This window comes from Vulpes vulpes, chromosome X, assembly GCF_048418805.1.
Source record: "Vulpes vulpes isolate BD-2025 chromosome X, VulVul3, whole genome shotgun sequence".
NCBI classification, from domain to species: domain Eukaryota; kingdom Metazoa; phylum Chordata; class Mammalia; order Carnivora; family Canidae; genus Vulpes; species Vulpes vulpes.
In genome coordinates this window covers 78,772,598-78,796,599 of record NC_132796.1, presented here as the reverse complement: position 1 = coordinate 78,796,599, position 24,002 = coordinate 78,772,598, and the positions used below count along the sequence as shown (strand labels likewise).

The 24,002-nt window shown below is 33.9% G+C and overlaps 1 protein-coding gene and 1 pseudogene across 1 annotated transcript in view; both read right to left on the bottom strand.

Annotated features, from left to right (window-relative positions):
• Nucleotides 1-24,002, bottom strand: part of COL4A5 (collagen type IV alpha 5 chain) — a 270,709-nt gene that overhangs the window by 235,211 nt on the left and 11,496 nt on the right. The gene's annotated exons all lie outside the window — the stretch shown is intronic.
• LOC140596279 (elongation factor 1-alpha 1 pseudogene) lies at nucleotides 121-19,913 on the bottom strand (annotated as a pseudogene).

The following is a 24,002-nucleotide window of genomic DNA, read 5'->3' as shown; positions in this document are numbered from 1 at the left end:
GGGGGGGGGTGACTGGGTGACGGGCACTGAGGGGGGCACTTGATGGGATGAGCACTGGGTGTTATGCTATATGTTTGCAAATGGAACTCCAATAAAAAATTTTTAAAAATTGTTTAAATCTTAAAGAACTAAAAAAAGAAAAAAAAAGGATGGGGTGGCAGGTATTGGGGATAACATCCATTTAGCCTTCTGAGCTTTCTAGGCAGACTTGATGACCTTGCCTGCTCCAGCTGCCTTCCTCCTGTCCACTGCTTTCATGACACCCATAGCTACCATCTGTCTCATGTTACCTAGAGCAAAATGGCCCACAGGAGGATAGTCAGAGAAGCTTTCAACACACATAAGATTGCCAGGAGTCGTATTAACAATGGCAGCATGACCAGATTTCAAGAATTTGAGATGACCATCTTCCAGCTTCTTTCCGGAATAACTAAGCAATCTTCTCCTTCAGCTCAGCAAACTTGCAAGCAATGTGAGCTGTGTGACAATCTCACACAGGTGCATATCCAGCATTGATTTGGCCTCCATGATTCGGGATGATTACCTGAGCCATGAAGCCAGCTGCTTACATTGGTGGGTCATTTTTGCTGTCACAAGCCACATTGCCACAATGGACATCTCTGACAGATACATTCTTGACACTGAAACCCACAATGTCCCCAGGAAGACCCTCTCTGAAAACTTTATGGTGTATTTCATCAGACTTTACTTCTGTTGCAATGCTGACTGGAGCAAAGGTGACTACCATGCCAGGTTTATGAACACCAGTCTCCACTCAGCTCACAGTACCAATACCACCAATTTTGTAGACATCCTGCAGGGGCAGACACAAAGACTTGTGAGTTAGATGAGTTGGTCACAGAATGCAATCCAGAGATTCAAGCAGTGTGGTTCCACTAGCATTGCCATCTGAATGAGTGACATTACTTTTTTTAAGATTTTATTTATTTATTCATGAGAGACACAAAGAGAGGCAGAGACATAGGCAGAGAGAGAAGCAGGTTCCCTGCAGGAAACCCGATGTAGGACCCAATCCGGGGACCCCAGGATCATGCCCTGAGCTGAAGGCAGATACTCAACCACTAAACCATGCAAGTGTTCCAATGGGTAACTTTCCATCCCTTGAACCAAGGCATGTTAGCACTTGGCTCCAGCATGTTGTCACCATTCCCATGTTGTCACCATTCCAGTCAGAAATTGACACAAATGGTACCTGTGTCAGGTGTATAGCCAATTTTCCTCATATAGGTGTTGACTTCTTTAACAATTTATTCATATTGCTTCTCGATACAGGGTGGCTCAGCAAAATCCATTTAACACTAATTAAAATTGCTGTACACCCAGTGTGTAATCCAGAGGGGCATGTCCATGGGTCTGCCCATTCTTAGAGATCCCTGTTTCAAATTCACCAACACCAGCAGCAAAAATCAGGACAGCACAATCAGCCTGATATGTGCCTGTAATCATGTTTTCAATAAAATCTCTGTACCTCAAATATTTTGATAGTTCTTTTGCAATCCCACCACATTTGTAGATTAGATGACCAGTAGTGGTAGACACCCGAATCTATGTGTCCAATGATGACAATGTTGATATGAGTCTTTTCCTTTCCCATTTTGGTTTAGGTTTAGTGGGGGTTTTCATGACACCTGTGTTCTGGTGGCAAACTCATTATGAAAAAGCTAGGCAAAGACTTCAAAACAACTATTTTAAACATACTCAAAAAGCTAAAGAAAACTCTGGGCCAAGAACTAACGGGAACCAGAAAAACAACATGTGAACAAAGGAAAATATCAACAAAGACATAGATGTAAAAAATGGAACCAGGTAGAATTTCTAGAACTAAAAAGCACAATATTTGAAATGAAAACCTCAGCAGAGGTGTTTAACATCAGATATCAGCAGGCAGAAGAAAAAAAAATCAATAAACTTAAAGATACAACAATTGAAATTATCCAGTCTAAGTGGCAGAAAAAAAAAAAGAGAGATAAACAAGCAGAGCCAGGAGACCTGTGGAACACCACCAATTTGAACAAAATACTACATTTTAGAAGTACCAAAGAAAACAGAAAAGAATATTTAAATATTTTTTAAAAAATGTTTTTACTTACTAAATTTGAGACAGAGAAAGAGTGCACATGTCAAGGGGGTACAGAGGGGAAATAGGAGAGAGGGAGGGAGAATCTCAAGCAGGCTCCACGCTCAGTGCAGAGCCTGATGTGGGGCTGAATCTCACGACACTGAGATCATGACCTGAGCCAAAATCAAGAGTTGGACACTAAAGCAACCGACCTACCCAGGTGCCCCTAACTATTCTTTCTAAGAATATTTTTTAAACAGTAGCTGAAAACTTCCCAAGTTTGATTATACATGAATCTAAACATTCAAGAAGTTCAATGGACTCCAGGTAGGATAACTCAAAGAGATCCAAGACACATTCTAATCAAACTGCCAAATACAAAGACAAAGAATGTGTAAAGCAGCAAGAGAGAAGCAACTCAACACTAAGAAAAGATTTTCAATAAGTTAACAGCTCACTTCTCATCAAAAACCATGGAGGCCAAAAGGCAATGTAATGACATATTAAAGTACTAAAAGTAAAGGAACGCTGAAACTCAAGAATTCCATATCTAGCAAAAACCATCCTTCAAAAATGGAGGTAAAATTAAGACATGCTTAAGTAAATAAAATCTGAGGCTATTCATTGCCAACAGAACTGCCTTACAAGAAATGCTAAAGAAATTTCTTCAAGCTGAAATGAAAGGATACAAGACAGCAACCCAGAGGCTTATGAAGAAATAAAGATCTCTGGTAAAGGTAGGTATGCAGGTAAATATAAAAGCCAGTATATAGGGGCAACCCAGGTGGCTCAGTGGTTTAGTGCTGCCTTCAGCCCAGGGCATGATCCTGGAGACCCAGGATGGAGTCCCACATCAGGCTCCCTGCATGGGGCCTGCTTCTCCCCCTGTCTGTGTCTCTGCCTCTCTCTCTTTCTGTGTCTCTCATGAATAAATAAAGTCTTTGGAAAAAAAGCCAGTACATAATATTATCAGTTTGTAACTCCACTTTTTATTTCCTATATAATTCAAAAATCAAATGCATAAAAAGATAATTATAAATATATGTTAAAGGATACACAATGTACAAAGATACAACTTATGAGAAGAACAATATAATGTCCACTCAAATCAGATTTTGTAAATTTAGTACATTGATTTTATTCCCCAGGGTAACTACTAAGAAAATATGTAAAATGAATAGATAAAAGGAAATGATAAGAGAATAAAATAGTACAATACAAAAAAAAATCTATCAAACACAAAAGAAGAAATGAATGGAGAAAAAGAAAGGCAAAAGGGGTGTAAGACATACAGAAAATAAACAGCAACAGTAAATCCATTTTTTTTAAGATTTTATTTATTTATTCATGAAAGACACAGAGAGAGAGAACGGCAGAGACGTAGGCAGAGGGAGAAGCAGGCTCCTGGCAGGGAACCTGATGTGGGACTGGATTATGAGACCGCGGATCATGCCCTGAGCGAAGGGCAGGTGCTCAACCGCTGAGCCACCCAGGCATCCCTAAAAGTAATTATTTTAAATGTAAATGGATTAAACTCTCTATCAAAAGGCAGAGGTTGGCAAAATGGACTGAAAGTTATAGAAAGAAAAAGGATATTTCCTCCAAATAATGACCAAAAAAAAGCTAGAGTATCTAGCTATAACATTAGACAAACTAGAATTTAATCCAAAACCTGCTACAAGAAACAAACAATGGCATTACATACACATATTTCTTACATTGATGCATAAATAATTTATAAATTATAAACATACACACAAAACAATAGAGCCCCATATATACGAAGCAAATATTGACAGGCTAAAAGACAGAATTAGACAGTTGTACAATAATAGCTGAAGAGTTCAATAACCAAGTTTCAAAAATGTACAAAACATCTAAAAAAAGATTAATAAGAAAATAGAGGTCTTGAACAATATCTTAAGCCTAGTCCCAAAAGACAAGTATAGGACACTTCACTCTAGAGCAATTACACATTCTTCTCAAGTGCACATGGAACATTCTTCAAGACAGAACCTATACAGACCACAAAACCAGCCTCAATAAATTAAAAAATATTGAAATCCTATGAAGTACATTCTCTAAGCACAATGGAATGAAGCTAGATTTCAATAAAAGAAGAAAAACTGGACATGAAAATTAAACAATGCACTCTTAAACAACCAAAGTTCAAAGAAAAAAATCAAAAAGGAAATTAGAAAACAGAGAATGAATGTGAAAACACAACAGGAACACCTGGGTGGCTCAGTGGTTGAGCATCTGCCTTAGGCTCATAGTATGATCCTGGGGTCCCAGGATCCGGGATCTGGCCCCACTTCGGGCTCCTGCAAAGAGCCTGCTTTTCCCTCTGCCTATGTCTTTGCCTTTCTCTGTGTATCTCACATGAACAAATAAATAAAATCTTTAAAAAAAAGGAGGAAAGGTCTCAAACAGTAACCTACCTTTATACCTTAGAAATATCAGAAAAGAAGAGCAAAATAAATGCAAAGCTAGCAGAAGGAAGTAAATTCTAAAAATTAGAGTGGAGATATGTTATATAGAAAATAGAAAAAACGATGGAGAGTATCAGTGAAACCAAAATTGACTCCTTGGAAACATCAACAAAATCAAACAACCTTTATCTAGACTGAAAAATTAGAGAAGATGTAAATAACTGAAATTAATGGAAGATGAAACATTATTACCAACTTTACAGAAATAAAAAGGGTCATAAAAGAATATTATAAATACTTGTACACCCAAAAAATTAGCCAACTTAGATAAAATGAACAAATTATTAAAACAGACTACCAAAACTAACTCAAAAAGAAATTGAGATGGAGCTAGAAAGTATTATGCTAAGTGAAATATGTCAGAGAAAGACAAATACCATATGATTTCACTCATATGTGGAATCTAAGAAACAAAAGAAATGAACAGAGTGGGGAATAAGAGAGAAAGGCAAACCAAGAAACAGGCTCTTAACTCTAGAGAACAAACTAATGATTATCAGACGGGAGGTAGATGGGGAAGTGGGTGAAATAGGTGATGGGAATTAAGGAATACACTTGTTGTGATGAGCACTGGGTATTGTACAGAAGTGTTGGATCACTATATTGTATAACTGAAACTAGTATTACACTGAATGCTAAATAACTATAATTTAAATAAAAACTTAAAAAATAGTTGAACAAAGAAGATGCGGTATAGAGAATTAAAAATTATCAGCCATTCCCACCAACAGTTCAAGAAGGTTCTCCTTTCTCCACATCCATCCAACACTTGTTGTTTCCTATCCTATTAATTTTCGCCATTCTCACTGGTGTGAGGTGGTATCTCATTGTGGTTTTTATTTGTATTTCCCTGACGGCAAGTGATGGAGAACATTTTCTCATGGGCTTGTTGGCTATGTGTAGGTGTTCTTTGGTGAAATTTCTGTTCATGTCTTCTGCCCATTTCGTGAGTGGATTGTTTGTTTCTTGGGTGTTGAGTTTAATAAGTTCTTTACAGACCTTGGATACTAGCCCTTTATCTGACATGTCATTTGCAAATATCTTCTCCCATTCTGTAGGTTGTCTTTGAGTTTTGTTGACTGTTTCTTCTGCTATGCAAAAGCTTTTTATCCTGATTAAGTCCCAATAGTTCATTTTTGCTTTTGTTTCCTTTGCCTTCACAGATGTATCTTGCAAGAAGTTACTATGGCCAAGTTCAAAAAGGGTGTTGCCTGTGTTCTCCTCTAGGATTTTGATGGATTCTTGTCTCACATTTAGATCTTTTATCCATTTTGAGTTTATCTCTGTGTATGGTGTAAGAGAATGGTCTAGTTTCATTCTTCTGCATATGGCTGTCCAATTTTCCCAGCACCATTTATCGAAAAGGCTGTCCTTTTTCCAGGAGATAGTCTCTCCTCCTTTGTCAAATATTAGTTGACCATAGAGTTGAGGGCCCATTTCTCAGTTCTCTATTCTGTTCCATTGCTCTAGGTATCTGTTTTTGTGCCAGTACCACACTGTCTTGATGATCACAGCTTTATAGTACAACTTGAAATCCAGCATTGTGATGCCCCCAGCTCTGGTTTTCTTTTTCAATATTCCCCTGGCTATTTGGGGTCTTTTCTGATTCCACACAAATCTTAGATTATTTGTTCCAACTCTCTGAAGAAAGTCCATGGTATTTTTACAGGGATTGCAGTGAATATGTAAATTGCCCTAGGTAGCATAGACATTTTCACAATATTAATTCTTCCAATCCATGAGCATGGAATATTTTTTCATCTCTTTGTGTCTTCCTCAATTTCTTTCAAAAGTGTTTTGTAGTTTTTAGGGTATAGATCTTTTATCCCTTTGGTTGGGTTTATTCCTAGGTACCCTATGGTTTTGGGTGCAATTGTAAATAGGACTGATTCCTTAATTTCTCTTTCTTCAGTATCATTGTTAGTGTAAAGAAATGCCACTGATTTCTGGGAATTGATTTTGTACCCTGCCACATTGCTGAATTGCTGTATGAGTTCTAGGAATCTTGTGGTGGAGTCTTTTGGGTTTTCTATGTACAGTGTCATGTCATCTGTGAAGAGGGAGAGTTTGATTTCTTCTTTGCCAATTTGAATCCTTTTTATTTCTTTTTGTTGTCTGATGCTGAGGCTATGACTTCTAGTACTATGTTGAATGTCAGTGATGAGAGTGGACATCCCTGTCGTGTTCCTAATCTTAGGGGAAAGGCTCTCAGGTTTTCCCCACTGAGAATGGTATTTGCTGTGGGCTTTTCATAGATGGCTCTTAGGATACTAAGGAATGTTCCCTCTATCCCTATACTCTGAAGAGTTTTGATCAGGAATGCAAACTGGGACAGCCAGTCTGGAAAGCTGTGTGGAGGTTCCTCAAAGAGTTAAAAATAGAGCTACCCTGTGACCCAGCAATTGCACTACTGGGGACTTACCCCAAATATACAGATGTAGTGAAACATCAGGAGACCTGCACCCCAATGTTTATATAGCAGCAATGTCCACAATAGCCAAACTGTGGAAGGAGCCTCAATGTCCTTCAACAGATGAATAGATAAAGAAGATTATATATAAATATATAAATATATATATATATATACACACATATATATATACATATACACACACACACACAATGGAATATTATTCAGCCATTAGAAAGGACAAATACCTACCACTTGTTTCGACTTGAATGGAACTGGAGGGTATAATGCTGAGTGAAGTAAGTCAATTGGAGGACAATGATCATATGGTTTCATTCATACAGGGAATATAAGAAATAGTGAAAGGGGTTTTAAGGTAAAGGAGGAGAAATGAGTGGGAAAAATTAGAGAGGGTGACAAAACATGAGAGACTCCTAACTCTGGGAAACAAACAAAGGGTAGTGGAAGGGGAGGTGGGCAGGAGGATGGGGTAACTGGGTGATGGGCACTGAGAAGGGAACTTGATGAGATGAGCACCGGGTGTTATAATATATGTTGGCAAACTGAACTTGAATTTTAAAAAAATAATAACTAAATAAATAAATAGATAAATAAATAAATAAATAAATAGGGCAGCCCGGGTGGCTCAGTGGTTTAGTGCTGCCTTCAGCCCAGGGCCTGATCCTGGAGATCCGGGATCGAGTCCCATGTCGGGCTCCCTGCATGGAGCCTGCTTCTCCCTCTGCCTGTGTCTCTGCCTCTCTCTCTCTCTCTCTCTCTCTCTCTGTGTGTGTGTGTGTGTGTCTCTCATGAATAAATAGATGAAATCTTTAAATAAATAAATAAATAAATAAATAAATAAATAAATAAATAACAGCCATAAAAAACAATGAGATCTTGCCATTTGCACCAATGTGTATGGACCTAGGGGTTATTATGCTAAGTGAAATAAGTCAAAGAAAGATAAATACCATATGATTTTACTTATACGTGGAATCTAAAAAACAAAACAAGTGATTGAATAAAAGCAAAAACAGAGCCTTAAGTACAGAGAACAAACTAGCGGTTGCCAAAGAGGAGGTGGAAGATGAGCAAAATAGATAAAGGAGATTTAAACATACAAACTTAAGAGTTATAACATACATAAATCTCAGAGATAAAAATAAGCATAAGGAATATAGTCAATATACTATAATAATGTGTGGTAACAGATGGTAACTACTATGTTGTACACCTGAAACTAAGATAACTTCATATGTGAATTATATTTCAATACTTAAAGAAAAAGAGAAAAGAAATAGAGAATCTGAACAAGATTTTAACAAGAAACTGAATTAGTCATAAAAAAAACCTCACAAAAAAGTAAAATCTATAATCAGATAGCTTCATTGGCAAATTCTACCAAATATTTAAAGAAAATTTTAACACCAATTCTTCTCAAACTCTTCCAAAAGTAGAAGATGAGGTCACACTAATTCATTCTATGAAGCCAATATTATCCTGATACCAAAACCAGACAAAGACAAAAAAGAAAACTACAGACCAATACTCCCTATAAAAAACAGATGCAAAAAAATCTCAACAAAATACTGGCAAACTAAATCCAATAGTATACTAAAAGGATTATACACCATGACGTGGTGAAATTTATCCCAGGAATGCAAGAATGGTTCAACATAAGAAAATTGATATAATAGGCCACATTAATAGAACAAGAAGCAAAAGCCATGTGATCATCTTAATTGTTATACAAAATACATATGACAAAGTCCAACACCCTTTCATGATAAATGCATTCAGAAATTAGGAATAGAAAGAAAACTTTCTTAACATGATAAAAATTATTTATGAAAAACTCACACCTAACTCAATACTCAATGGTGAAAGATTAAAAGCTCTTCCTCCAAGATCAGGTAGAAGATAAGAATGTTTGCTTTCATCACTTCTATTCAACTTGGTACCAGAAGCCAATGCCAGAGTAATCAGGTAAGGAAAAGAAATAAAATGCATCCAAATTTGAAAGGAAGAAAAAAAATTATGTCTGTTTCAGATGATGTGATCCTCTATATAAAGTCTTGAAGAATCTACAAATAAAATATTAGAGCTAATAAATGAGGTCAGCAAAGTCTTAGGGCTACAAGATGAACAAAAAAATTGTTTCTATATAATCATAATGAACAATCTGAAAAAGAAATTAATAAAACAATTTATAATACCATCCAAAATAATAAATGTCTAGGAATAAATTTAACCAAGTAAATGAAAGACATGTACATAGACAACATTGATGAAGGAAATTTAAAAAGACCTAAATAGGGATGCCTGGCTTTGCTGGTAAAGCATGTAACTCTTGATCTCAGGGTCATGAGTTCAAGCCCCACACTGAGGGTAGAGTTTATTTTTAAAAATAAAAGGGAAAAAAAGATCTAAATAAATGGAAAGACAACTTGTGTTCCCGAATTGGTAGACTCAACAATATCGTGATGGCATTGCCACGTAAAGCAATCTAGAGACTCAGTAAAATCCTTAACAAAATTTCAACAGCCTTTTGAGCAAAAATGGAAAAGTTGATCCTCAAATTCATATGAAATTACAAGGGGCCCCAAATAGCCAAAATATTCTAGAAAAGGTAAAGAAAGTTGAAGGACTCACACATCCCAGTTTCAAAACTTACTATAAAGCTATGGTTGGTACTGGCATAAGGACAAACTAATAGCTAGTGGAATAGAATTGAGAATCCAGAAGTAAACCCATACATCTATGATGAATTTATTTTTGACAAGGGTGCCTAGACCATCTAATGGGAAAATAACAGTTTCTTCGACAAATAGTACTGGGACAACTGTATATCTACATGCAAAGGAATAAAGTTGTATCTCTACCTCATGACATTTACAAAAACTAATTCAAAATGGATCAATGTCCTAAATACAAAATCTAAAACTATAAAAATCTTGTAAAAAATCATGGGAGTAAATCTTCATGATGTTGGATTTAACAATGGAAATCTTAGATATAACACCAAAAGTATGAGCAACAACAACAAAAAAGTAGAGAAATTGGACTTCATGAAAATTAAAAACTTTTGTGCATAATAGGATATTATTAAGAAAGTGAAAAGATGACCTACAGAATGGGAGAAAATATTTGCAAATCATGTATTTGTTTAGTATCCAGAATATATACAGAAGTCTTATAACTCAGCAAGGAAAAGACTAACAATCCAATCAAAAAATAGGCAAAGGCCTTGAATAGATATTTTCCCAAAGATATGCAAACAGGGAACAATCACATGAAAAGATGTTCAACATCACTGGTGATTAAAGAAAATGTAAATCAAAACCACAATGAAGAATTTCTTCATGAACAAATTAAGATGGCCATAGTAATAATAATAGATGGCAATAAAACAAAATAAAAAAAAGATGGAGAATTGGGATGCTCATGCATTGCTGATAAGAATGTAAAATGGTTCAGCCCTGTAAAAAACAGCTTGGTGGCCTCTCAAAAAGACAGGATTACCATCTGGCCCAGTAATTCTACTCTTAGGTATATAACCCAAAGTATTGGAAACAAGTATTCTCTCTCTCTACACACACACACACACACACACACACACACAATGTTCATAGCAGTATTATTCACAATTCCTTAAGGGAAAACAACCCAAATGTCCATCAGTAGATGTATGGATAAATAAAATGTAGTATATTCATAAATGCAATATTATTCAAATATAAAAATGAAGTGGTGGTAGATGATACGATGGGGATGAACCTCAAAAACATCATTCTAAATGAAAGAAATCTGTGAAAGAAGAAATGAAAACACCTTTTTAAGTGAAAGAAGCCAGACACAAAAGGTCACGTAATGTAGGATTCCATTTATATGAAATATCTGGAATAGGTTAATGGGCTCTGTCTCCACAGAGACAAAATGCAGATTGGCGGTTTCTAGAGGCTGGAGGGGAGGGGTGGAAATAGGGAGAAACTGCTCAAGTATGAGGTTCTATTTTGGAACATTAAAAATGTCTGGATCCAGATAAAGGTGGTGGTTGCACAGCATGGTGAATGTACTACATGTCACTGAATTATTCATGTTAAATGGTTAATTTTATATTATGTGAATTGTATAGTTATGTGAATTTTACATTATGTGAATGTAACAATAAATTCACGTAATACATGAAATTTGTGAATGAAATTCACAACAAATTTTTTAAAGAATTGAACCAGAATCCTATGTGTTGTACACAAAATAACTCTAAATGGTTCAAAAGCTAAACTTATCAAATATATAGAAGAAAATAAGTGAAACTGAGAACTTGCATGTAGTTAAAGGCTTCTTATACACGACCAAAAAGCAATAATAATAAAAGACAAAATTGTTAAACTCAACTTCATCAAAAATTTTAAATACCTGAATTGAAACATACTGTTAAGGAAAAGAAAATACAACCCACAGAATTATAAAACTACTGTGTGTGTGTGTGTGTGAGTACACATATGACAAAGAATATGTATCCAGAATACAAAAATTTTTAATTTATGAAGATAATACACTTTTTTAAATAGGAGAAGATTACAGAAGACACTTCACAAAAGAAGATATCTGAACGGCCAACAACTACATGAACATATGCTCAGCATCGGGAAAATCAAAATAAAACAAGGTACTCCAACATATCCACTAGGATGGCTATGATTAAAAAGATCCAATACACTGCTGGTGGGAATGTAAAATAGTATAATTACTTTGACAAATATTTCAGCAGTTTCTTGTGAAGTTAAACACATTATACACTCCATTCCTCTATATCTACCCAGAAGAAATGAAAATTATGGGTATAAAATGACTTGTACACAAATGTTCATAGTGAAAGATAGCAGATCAGTGGCTTCCAGGGTACCAAGACAGGGCAAGATTTTACTGGAAAAGGACAGAGGTGAACTTTTGGGGGGTAATGAAACTATTCAATACCTTACCTATTGTCGGTGTATACATTTGTCAAAATTCAGTAACTGTACACTTAAAATGGATGCAGTTTATTGTATGTAAAATATTTTACATACAATAAATATATTGAAATATTGAAATAAAAATTTTGAAATAAAAATATTTCAAAAAAAGTTGATTTTAAAAAAATAGAAGGGAGGGCAGCCTGATTTGGGACTTGGACCTCTTCAGTAAGATTTCCACAGGCAACTCCCATGAGGGACGCTTCACTGAGGTCCCTGTTTGCGCCAAGGAATGCGGAGGCAAAACATTGTTGGAATAGCTAAGTTATTCACTTGTTCCCTTAAATTTACTAAATGGCATGCTGTATTTCCTGAAATATTCAAAGTATTTATTTAAATTTCCTTTGGGTAGAAAAGAACCCCCCAAATTAGTTTAGAAATAATAAACTTACATATATGTAACATATGCATACCAATATACATACACATTACTGTAATTATCAAAATATTTAGTTTTAACCCAATAAATAATTTAATATTTAAAAACCTTAAGAAGCTTCCTAGGAAATCAAAGTGCTCAAAGCAGTTTTAACAGTTCTCCCCTGTGACTACAGATAAACTTGCTTTCTTGTTTATGCATTACTTTTAATTTTTCCCTTATAACTACTTCCATTTCCCCATTTTCCCGTCTTTTGGTCCATTTCATCTCTAGTCAGATCACACTATTTAAGGAATTGTATCTGTTTTTTAAATATACCAAATATTGGTGTATTCATATTTAACTGACATATGTATAGCCAATACCTTTAGAAATAGACTAAAAAAGTTCTTTTATCTTTCTACTTTGTGGTAAAGACCAAAGAAGAAGAAAAATAATCAAAAAGGAAAAACAAATTACTATGCTTAAGGAAAAGCAACTAGATTTCACTGAATTGTATTAAAAGAGACTACAGATCCTGTGGAAAATTATAGTTATCAATTATTTAACACTTACTATGTGGTACATATTAAGACACTTTAGGTTAGCATTATTAGCCTAATTAGTAGGTGGAAGAGTTATGACTTAAACCAAGCCTGATGTCAATGGCCATGCTCTAAAACAAATCATTATACTCTTCTACTAGAGTAACTTTAGAACCAACTATTGAAGAGGCTCTGTACTGCCATAAAAAGAGAAGAATTTGTCCTGCTTACTGCAAACACTAAAATGCTAAAGTAGTCTATCATTCCAACTCCAGGCCCCTTGGTGTCCAGGCTAAACTATTGCAGCATTCTCTCTTTACCCCAATTCTGAAATGTAACCTAACTTCCAAATTCTGCTCCAATAATTTGCTGTGATAAAGTGCTACATTAAAGCAACAATGAGGGATCCCTGGGTGGCGCAGAGGTTTGGCGCCTGCTCTTGGCCCAGGGCGCGATCCTGGAGACCCGGGATCGAATTCCACGTCGGGCTCCCGGTGCATGGAGCCTGTTTCTCCCTTTGCCTATGTCTCTGCCTCTCTCTCTGTGTGACTATCATAAATAAATAAAAAATTAAAAAAAATAAAGCAACAATGAGAAGGAGCTAAATGTACCTCCCACACTACTCTTTGACTACCTGACAAAGGAATGGCTAAAAAATATGCAGAATCTTTAAAGAGGATGGATGTAACATGTCTAATGGCATGCCGCTCTCACTGTACCTAGCTGCAATCACCTATACCATCTTCTAAACAAAATCAGAAAAATCTCCATCCTCTCAGTAATACAAACCCTAAGAGTGTACCTCCCTTCTACAACTCCGTCTCTTTCAGCTAGGTTGGAGTCAACTCTCAACCACTGAGGCTGACACAATTTTCTTCTTTTTCAAATTATAACTTGGGGGTAGGTATCGGGACAGCAACAGGAAATATGATTCAATATTTCCAATCAATTTTGGGATAAAAAGCATAAACTATTTTAAAATGATTTTATTAAGTCTTTGGAATAAATTATAGAACTCACAAGTAATTAAAAACTAAGACACTTTTTTGAAGCGTTTAGTAAAGAGTAACTACATGTTTTACAAATCCTGAATATCCTAATTCAACTACAAAACACTCAATTAAAACATAAAGATTTAAAATTCTTTTTTTAAGTAGGCTCCACACCCAATGTGGAGCCCAATGTGGGGCTGAGATACAACCCTGAGATAAAGACCTGAGCTGACATCAAGAGTCAGACACTCAACCAACTGAGCCACTGAGGCACCCCTGAAATTCTTTTTTTCTTAACCAGGAAGGAATTTGTATTTTATAGCAACTTTGGTGTCAATTTATCTAAAGATTTTGGATACATTCACAAGAACCTAAAATAAAATCATAGGTTTCATACATATGTTACATATTTTGCTCCAAATATAAGTGAAAAAGTTGGATCCAGTATTCAAAATATCACTTTTTTTAGCATTGACAAAGTAAAAATGGAAAGGTGTTTGTTATTCAGTGGAGGGAAAAGATAAGGAGACTACATGTTACACTTTACATGAAAGAGTACAAAGTAAAGATGACTCCTCTTCATTGTGTTCAATGACAGAATTATTACTGGTTTTAGGTTATTCTGTCAGCCTCTCGAATTTTCTACTTAAAAAAACCCACTGAAGTTCTATTCTAGAAAAGCAGGTAAAGGAAAACTCTAAATTAATATGAAATGTTTATTAAAATAATAAAATCTTGTTTTAGTTTCTTTCATTAATTCACCTAGCCTTTTTTCCTTTAATAATGATGGTATAAAAATAGTTAACTCTAGGGATCCCTGGGTGGCGCAGTGGTTTGGCGCTTGCCTTTGGCCCAGGGTGCGATCCTGGAGACCCGGGATCGAATCCCACATCAGGCTCCCGGTGCATGGAGCCTGCTTCTCCCTCTGCCTATGTCTCTGCCTCTCTCTCTCTCTCTCTGTGACTATCATAAATAAATAAAAAATTTTTAAAAAAATAGTTAACTCTAAAATATGTTAACCTGTTTAAATCCAAAAATGTTAAAATATACAGTAGTAAGCTAATATTCAATATTTTTAAAACATTTTTATTGCAAAAGTAATAAACATTTACTATAGATAGCTGAGGAAATACAGGTAAAAAAATCCTGTAATTTCACTGTCATCCTCTAAGTCTTTTTTTCTCTATTTAATTTGGAATAAACATTTATCATGGAGATGAAATGTTAGGCCCTCAAGTATCCTACCCAAAATTAACCAAGTTAATGTTCCTAGTAGTACACATTTCTATTAATTGTGATTTAAACAGAACATATTTCTAGACTCTTGTTTTCCAAAATAATTTACATTTCTATTAATGTTTAAACCCAATAAAAATCTTTATAGAATTTTTAAGTACTATGAGGTAAGAATACAGATGGAAAAGTAAACAGGTTAAGAAAAACTAAGAAAAGGTTGTAATCTGAAATGATTTAATCCCTTCCACCTCTTGAATATTTTCAGTTTTATTCAGATTAAATCAGGACCTGATTTTAAAACAAAGCCAGGAAAAAATAAAAATAATAAAATAAAATAAAATAAAATAAAATAAAATAAAATAAATAAAATAAAATAAAATAAAATAAAATAAAAACAAAGCCCGGGAACACTAAGTGAAATAAATTGGACAAAGATAAATACTATGTGATTTCACTTATATCTGTTACCTATAAAACAAAACATGAATAAACAAACAAAAAGGAGAATCAGACCTATAAATACAAAGATGAAACTGATGGATGCTAGAGGAGAAGAGGGTAGGGGAATGGGCAAAATGGGTGAAGGGGGGTAGGAGATGCAGGCTTCCAGTTATAGAATGAATAAGTCATTGGAAGAAAAGGTACAGCATATGGAATATAGTCAATGGTGTTGCAGTAGTGTTGTATGGTAACAGATGGCAGCTACACTTGTGAGCAGAGCATAACTGTAAGAGTTATTGAATCCCTATGTTGTATACCTGAAACAAATCTAACATTATATGTCAACTATACTCAAATAAAAACAAACAAAACCTGGGTAAATAATGTTTACAATGTCTCTTGAAAATCAGAAAAGACCTGATTTTGAACTCACCATTGTTTTTTAGCATACTGACAAATTCAAATTGTAATGATTTAACCATTTGGAGAAAAAAATATTTCCCTTTTCTTACGTGTGTATCATGAAGTAGAGGGGAAAAATGAGAATATCGGCGTGAAAATCTATTAAGAAACAGGTAAGTTTATAAGACTATGTTTTTTATATAAATGTTGTCAGTCTGTAAATTAAAATATGTCAGTCAAATTAGTCAGGAAAACAAATCCAAGCCCCTGAAGATGAAACTCTTTTCCAATCTCTAAGAAAGGTGACCTTTTTCAGTTTAGCCTCATTTGTTATTTTTACATTAGTTTGTGGTTTTTTCCATTATACAGTATACACAAATGAAGGCATGAAGGCAGTGATAAGGTCTAATAAGCTGTGACATTACAAAAAGAAGTCTTTACTGCAACTGTGGAGAAAAATGAAATGCCCAAATAGGCTGTAAAAGATAAGCAAGCAAGTAAGATTGAGAGAGCAAGAAATGAATTTATCCACTATTAACCAAATTACTATAAATTGCGTATACTCATTCTGAAGTAAAATCATCTTTAAAAATTAAAAACCCAGGAATTCAACTGACCATAAGAACTAGGGGAAAAAAGCTGTTATTTTTCTTCTTCCAAAATGTATCCAGTATATCTTTAGGGAGTGAGGGGAATGGAAGATGGGGAAATCCACAACCTATGGAGATAGATTTTACCAGACAGTGGAAACTTTCAACATACCCACATGTGAAGAAAGTATATAGCTTATTTTACAAATCACAACATAGTAAGAATTGACTCACTTTGAAAAAAAAAAAAAAAAAACAATGAAAATTAACATGACCTCAAAGCCAGGGCAAATTGGCTCATTAACAGCCAGCTAGGAAAACTACTCAGAAGGGATACCAAAGCTTAATAAATGCTTCACATTTCAAAAGACTTCCTGAAACTAAATTAACTCAGAATGGGTAAGGCCATTTTATATAGGGTCATTGTTCAAGCATTTCTCCTACAAAGTCAAAATGAAAGAAGGTAGAAAAAGAGTCTTCCTCATTTCAAAATAATTGTATTTTTAAAATATTTTTATCAATGGCCAAATCCGGGACCTATTATAGCTGAATTCTTTGTTTCCTACAATATTATCAAATAAGACAGTTAAATAAACAGAAAATAAAAACTATCATAATTATCCTAATTTCTCATTCCTTAAACTTCACAGGCAAGAGAAGAAATAGCTCTATATTATTATTAAAGGGATAGTATGAGTATGACAAAATTAATTAATCCTAAAGACTTTACTTTCCATTAATTATATGAAAGGCTTTGTGCTAGATGATGTGAAGTATATAAGTAGAAAATGATCCTCTTATATTGATAGATAACTCTTATATTGTAAGATATAACTTATATCTTATAGATAACTCTTATATGGTAGATTTAGGTAGATAAATGGATGGATAGAAACATAGGTAAATAGATGACAAAATCTAGTTTTAGAAGTCTTTGCAAAGGAAATAATCTTAAATTCAAATATTTTTGTTCAAAAATTTTGACAGCTGTGTTAAAAAATAAAAGCAGGCTATGGGTAGCCCTGGTGGCGCAGCGGTTTAGCGCCGCCTGCAGCCCGGGGTGTGATCCTGGAGACCCGGGATGGAGTCCCACATCGGGCTTCCTGCATGGAGCCTGCTTCTCCCTCTGCCTGTGTCTCTGCCTCTCTCTAGTTCTCTCTGAATGAATAAATAAATAAATCTTTAAAAAAAATAAAAAAATAAAAGCAGGCTATGTTGGATCGTTATTGGACTTACCCTCTTGCCATAAACTACCAGAAAACTGCAAAAATATGTGGAACAAATATTTTCAGACATTGGGAAAAGTTAGCAAAGACTGTGGTCTCAATATTTATTTTAAACTTTCTCCTGAAGGCCCTAACAATAAGATAGAGGAGAAAAAAGAGTGCATAGTAGAATAAAAGAAGTAAATACATCCTAATTCACAAAATACATAATGACATTTTCAGATAATTCTAAGTAATCCATAAAAGAGCTACCAGAAATAGTAAAATAATTTAGCAAGGTCACAGCATACAAGTCAATAAAAACATCAATTGTATTTCTATATACTATCAATAAACAACTGAAAAAAGAAAAAAAATGCCATTAATAATACTATTCAAACACTTGAATTCTAGGGATGAATTTAACAAAGTATATATAAGACCTACACACTGAAAAATACAAAACATTACAGAGAGAAATTAAAGAAGACCTTAATAAACAAACATATATAATGTTCATTCATTAGAATGCTGAATACTATTAAGACATCAATTTTCCCCCCAAATGATCTGCAGATTAAACACGATAACATTAAAAATTCCAGGAGTTTCATTTGTATGAATTGAAAAGCTAATTATAAAGTTATATAGAAATGCAAAAGAAGATTAGGAGGAAAAGGAGGAAGAGGAAGAGAAGATGGAGGAGAAGGAAATGAACCAAAAATTTGAAAAAGGGCGAATCTGGAGAATTTGCACTACTTTATTTAAATCCTTATTATAAAACTATAGTAATGAAGATAGTGTGGTATTAAGAATATAGATATAAGTTGATAGAACAGATTAGAGTCCAAAAATAGACTCATACACATATGGTTAGTTAATTTTCAACAAAGGTACCAAGGTAATTCAATGTGGGAAGGGATCATCTTTTCAATAAATGGTGCTGGAACTAGCTAAACAAATGGGAAAAAATAACTGAACTAGTTTTCTTATAAAATTCCATACAGAAAATTACTAAATGTGTCAAAAGTTAAAATTATAAAAGCAACTTTTAGAAGCAAACATGGGAGAAAATCTTGATTACTCTGAGGGCAGCCAAAGATTTCTTAAAGGACACAGAAAGCCATAACCATAAAAAGGTGATAAACTGGACTGTGCCAAAATTAAACATTTACTCTCTGAAAATACCAGTTACAAAATTGAAAAGGCAGCCACTAAGTAGGAGAACATATTCACAAAACGTGTATGTATTAGTTTAGACAAGATGTTGCATCCAGAATACATAAAGAGCTCTTACTATACACCTATAAGAAAAAAAAAAGAAATGGCCTACAGAAGAACACAACATGGATGAAACACAAATGTATCATGTAAATGAGAAAAAAACTAGACTCAAAAGGTTACATACTGGATTATTCAATCTACATGACATAATGAAAAAAAAAGGTACAATCGTAGGAAGAGAAAATAGATGAGTGATTGCCAGGAACTGAGGGTAGATTGGAGGAAGGGGCTAATTATAAAGGGGCTGCATAAGGACATATTTTGAGGTGATGAAACCTCTCTGAATCTTGATTATGATGGTAGTTACATGATTGTATGCTTTTATCAAAATTCATAGAATAGTACACCAAATACAGTACATTTTATAAATATAAATAAGAAGATAACTATAAGAAAACTACCAGGTGATTGCAATACTCAGATATCAAAATGGTTAAAAATAAAGAGTAACTATAATAATAGCAAATGCAGGCAAGGATGAGGAAAAACTAGAACTTTCATACACTGGTGGAATGTACAATGGTACAACCACTTTGGAAAACAATGTTTAAGTTTCTTGTAAAGTTAAAAATAGACTTATGATACAACCCAGCAACTACATTACTTGATTACTTATCCAAGAAAACGAAAGCACATGTCCACACAAACACTTGTTGCCACATTCATAGCAGAGAAGTGGGGGAAACTTTGAAGATGCTTTTCTCCATTCTGACTCAATATTCAGTACTTTTCCACTCCTAGTCTTTCTTCTGCCCCGGTCCCTAGGTCCATAAAACTGTGGGAGCTTTTGTTTGAGGCTTCTTCATCAGTGAGATGACCTGACCCTCAAGTTCATGCTTATCCACAGGATCTGGAGCCATCTCGTTGAGAAAAATGTAAATGGGAGGGAAGCGGAGTAGGTACTGTTCCTGGTTTAGTCTCTTGCTTATACAGTAATAGTAAGCAATTAAAGACTTGACTGTAACTTTCATTTTGACTTGTTTTAGTTGGTTACTCAAACTTAAAAGCTCAGCTGAGCTCCTAATTTGATCATCTGAATAGGTGCAAATTATTTCTTGTTAAAATTCAACATCTTTTTAATCTCAGGATATAGGAATGGAAAAGGACCTCCTCATTCTGTAACTATGAAAAATTTAAAGCAAACATAAGGGCAAAATACTGAATATCTTCCCCAAAAGACGGAGTATAAAACTACATGCCTTCTTAGCATTTCTATTAAAGTTGTACTGGAAGTCCTAGCCAGTTCAATAAGGCAGTCAGCCCAAAATGGCATAGGAATTGAAAAGGAAAAATTATACCTCTCTTTACTTGCCTATAATATAATTATGTACATGGAAGATACAAAGTAACTACTAGAACTAATGAATAAATTCAACAACACTGTTTTATAACTTGATTATATATTACACTTACACTATTGTATGGATTATCAAAACTCACAGAACTGCGCATAAAATGGGTGAATTTCACAATATGTAAATCAAATCCTAGAAAAAAGAAAAAATTAGTAATATCTTAGGATAATAAGATCAATATAAAAGTGAATTATATGTATCTTAGCAACAAGCAACTTAAAATACAATTTTTAAGCAACAGCACTTACTCTAAAAACAATCAAATGCATGGGAAGAAACTGAGCAAATACTGTGCATGATTCTATGATAACCCAGTTAAAGAATAGCTAAATTAATCTAGAGATGTACTGTGTTTATTGGAAAATTCACAGATTTTAAGATTTCAATGAGCACTGGGTGCTATGCTATATGTTGGCAAATTGAACTCCAATTTAAAAGAATATGTAAAAAAATAAATAAAATCTTAAAAAAAGAATAAAAAAAGATTTCAATTCTTCCTATATTGATCCACAGAATTGTTCCTATCAAAATCTTTAAAAAAATTTTTAGTAGGAATTGGTAAGATGAATCTAAAATTTATATGGAATTAAGAAACAAATGAGATGAATGGGGAGGGGGTAGAGAAAGACAAACCATAAAACAGACTCTTAACTGTTGAAAACAAACTGAGGGTTGCTGGAGGGGAGATGGGTGGCAGGATGAGTTAAAGAGGTGATGGCTATTAAGGAGCACACTTGTGATGAGTGCTGGGTGAGGAATCTCTAAACTTTAATCCTGAAACTAATATTACACTATATGCTACATAACTGGAATTTAAGAACTTGAAACCAAAAAAAAAAAACCTAAAAAATAATAGTAATAAAAATTTAATATTAAAGATTAAAAAATAAAAATAAATAAAATTTATATGGTATCAATAACCAAGACACTAGTCAAGACAATCATGAAGAACAAATTCAAAGGAGTCACACTACAAGGGTTAAAGAGTTGTTAAAATGCCAAAATAATTAACACAATAGGATATTGGCATAAGGATATACAAAAAGATCAACAGAACAGACTAATGAGTTCCAACCAAAACATGTACATACATATTCAACTGATTTTCAATAAAGTAATCAAAGTAAATCAATAAAAAATGAGGTCTTTTTCAATATATGGTACTGGAATAAATGGTTATCTATATAGAAAAAAAAATGGGCCTAAGGACAAAATCTGAAACTATAAAGATTGTAGAAGAAAACATATGATAATATTACTATAATCTTGGAGTTTAAGATTTCTTAGAGAAGACACAAACACCAAAAGGCAAGGATTATGAGGGAGGTTGGGGTAATGGAAAAGTTCTATATCTTGCCCTGGTTGGTGGTTACCGCATATGCAATTGTTAAAAAAAAAATCAAGCTGTTCACCTTAGATCAGTGCATATAACTTTTTGTAAATTACACTTCAATAAAACAAGGGTTAAAATGCAAACATTAAAATGTTCGCAGCAGCTTCACCTGTAAAAGCCAACAACCCAAATGTCCATTAACAGGAAACAGAAAAACAAAGTATGGCATATGCATAGGATGGAACACTACATAGCAAAAAAATAATGATCTATGGATACATACCACAACATGGACAACTCTCAAATGCTGAGAGAAAAAAGACAGAACAAAGAATGTGTACATACTATACGATTCCATTTATATAAACTCTAGAAAATGAAACAAATGTAAGAAAGCAGATCAGTGGTTACTTAGGAGTGAAGAATGGAAGTAGGAAGTGAGTGAGGAACTACAAAGAGGTATGGAAATCTTATATATGTTTATATATCAGTCATATAAACATATATACTGTTTATAATGTATATAAATATACATTATATTTAATGTGTGAATGGTTTCACAGGCATTTACATAGCTCACAACTACTCAAATTGTACACTTTAAATATGTGCACTTTACTGTATGTCAGTTATACCTCAAAGTTGCTTAAAAACTATAGAGGTGCAGATTTGAGCTTAATAAGAAAGAACTTTCCTTCTAACAATCAGAACAATAGAACTTTAGAGTTAAAAGACACTTAACAGGTATTGCTGACAGGGTAGCATACATTCCCTATTTGAGCACTTTTAGTAATGGGGCATTTCCATTATTAAATAGTTTAATTGCTAGAAAATTATTAATACGAAGAGCTCCTGTAACTCAATCCATTGATTCTAGGTATTGTCTCTGGTGCTAAATCTACCTACCCCCAAATTCAAAATGCATTCAACATTTTGTTCTAACTACAGAGAACCAACTATATACAAGCAACCACTCTATATGCTGTGGTGAATACAAAGATATGTGAGACAAGGACCCTGATTTCATGGATTTTCCAATTTTGTATCTAAAAATAAATAACTCTAATTCATTGTACTTCATCATTGTCTCCTTTGCTGTGGTTTATATAGTGAGAATGCTTCTGACTTGGCAATTAGACTGTAGATAGTAGAAAAGATATGAGTACAATCTAGTATCACCATTTTCTATTTGGTAGTTTAACTGTGTCTACTTTTGAATAAAATAACAAAATCATATTAACAGTTCACAAATCCTTAAAACAAAGTGGTATACTGGAAAGAGGACTAGAATAAAATTCCTGTTCTGCATCTGCAATTAACTAGATGCATCCTTCATCAAGCATTTCACTTTCCTATAAAATGATGGGAGTTGGTCTCTGTAGAGTAGTGGCTTTCAAACTTTTTGGTCTCCAGATACTTTTACTGCCTTAAAAATCATTGAGGACCCCAAGAGCTTTTGTTTAGGTGGGTTATATCTATCAATGTGTACCATATAAAATAAAACTGAGTGATATTTAAAATAATTATTTATTCATTCATTTAAAAGTAACAATACTATGCACTGTAAGTAAATTTTAAATTAAAAAATTTTAAATGACAATAATGAACCCATTACATGTTAACATATGTTATATATTTTCATGAAAACTAATTACATTTCTCAAAAGTACAAGAAAAGTGTAAAGAGGGATTATTTGGATTTTTTTTATTTTTGGAAAATCTCTTTAATGTCTGCCTTGATAGAAGACAGCTTCTTCATATCTGCTTCTACATTCACTCTGTTGCAATATGTTGTTTTGGTTGAAATAGTTGGATCTCCATATCTGCTTCTGCATTCATTATGTTGCAGTATGTTGTTTTGGTTGAAATATATGAAGACAACCTGGCTTCATCAAGTTATATATTTGTAAAATTGAATACTTTAATAGCCTTTTAAGATAATTGTGGATATTTTTTCATATTATGCCAAAGCTCTATAAATGGTAGACTCTAAAGTTAATTGCAACACAAAATCTGAAACCTTATCAATTAACTATTTGTACTCAATTACATTAAAACTCATTGATCTATCTTGCCTCTGAATGTATCTTTTATCCATGCATGATTTCATAACACCATGTATTAGTCATTTGGAAAATATTAGTTCACTGAGATTTGTACAACTTCCGAATGTTAACACATTTCATTATACAGTATCAAAAAAATCATATACATTAATATGATTACCAAACTCATTTGAAAACACTAAGATTTGGGGAGCT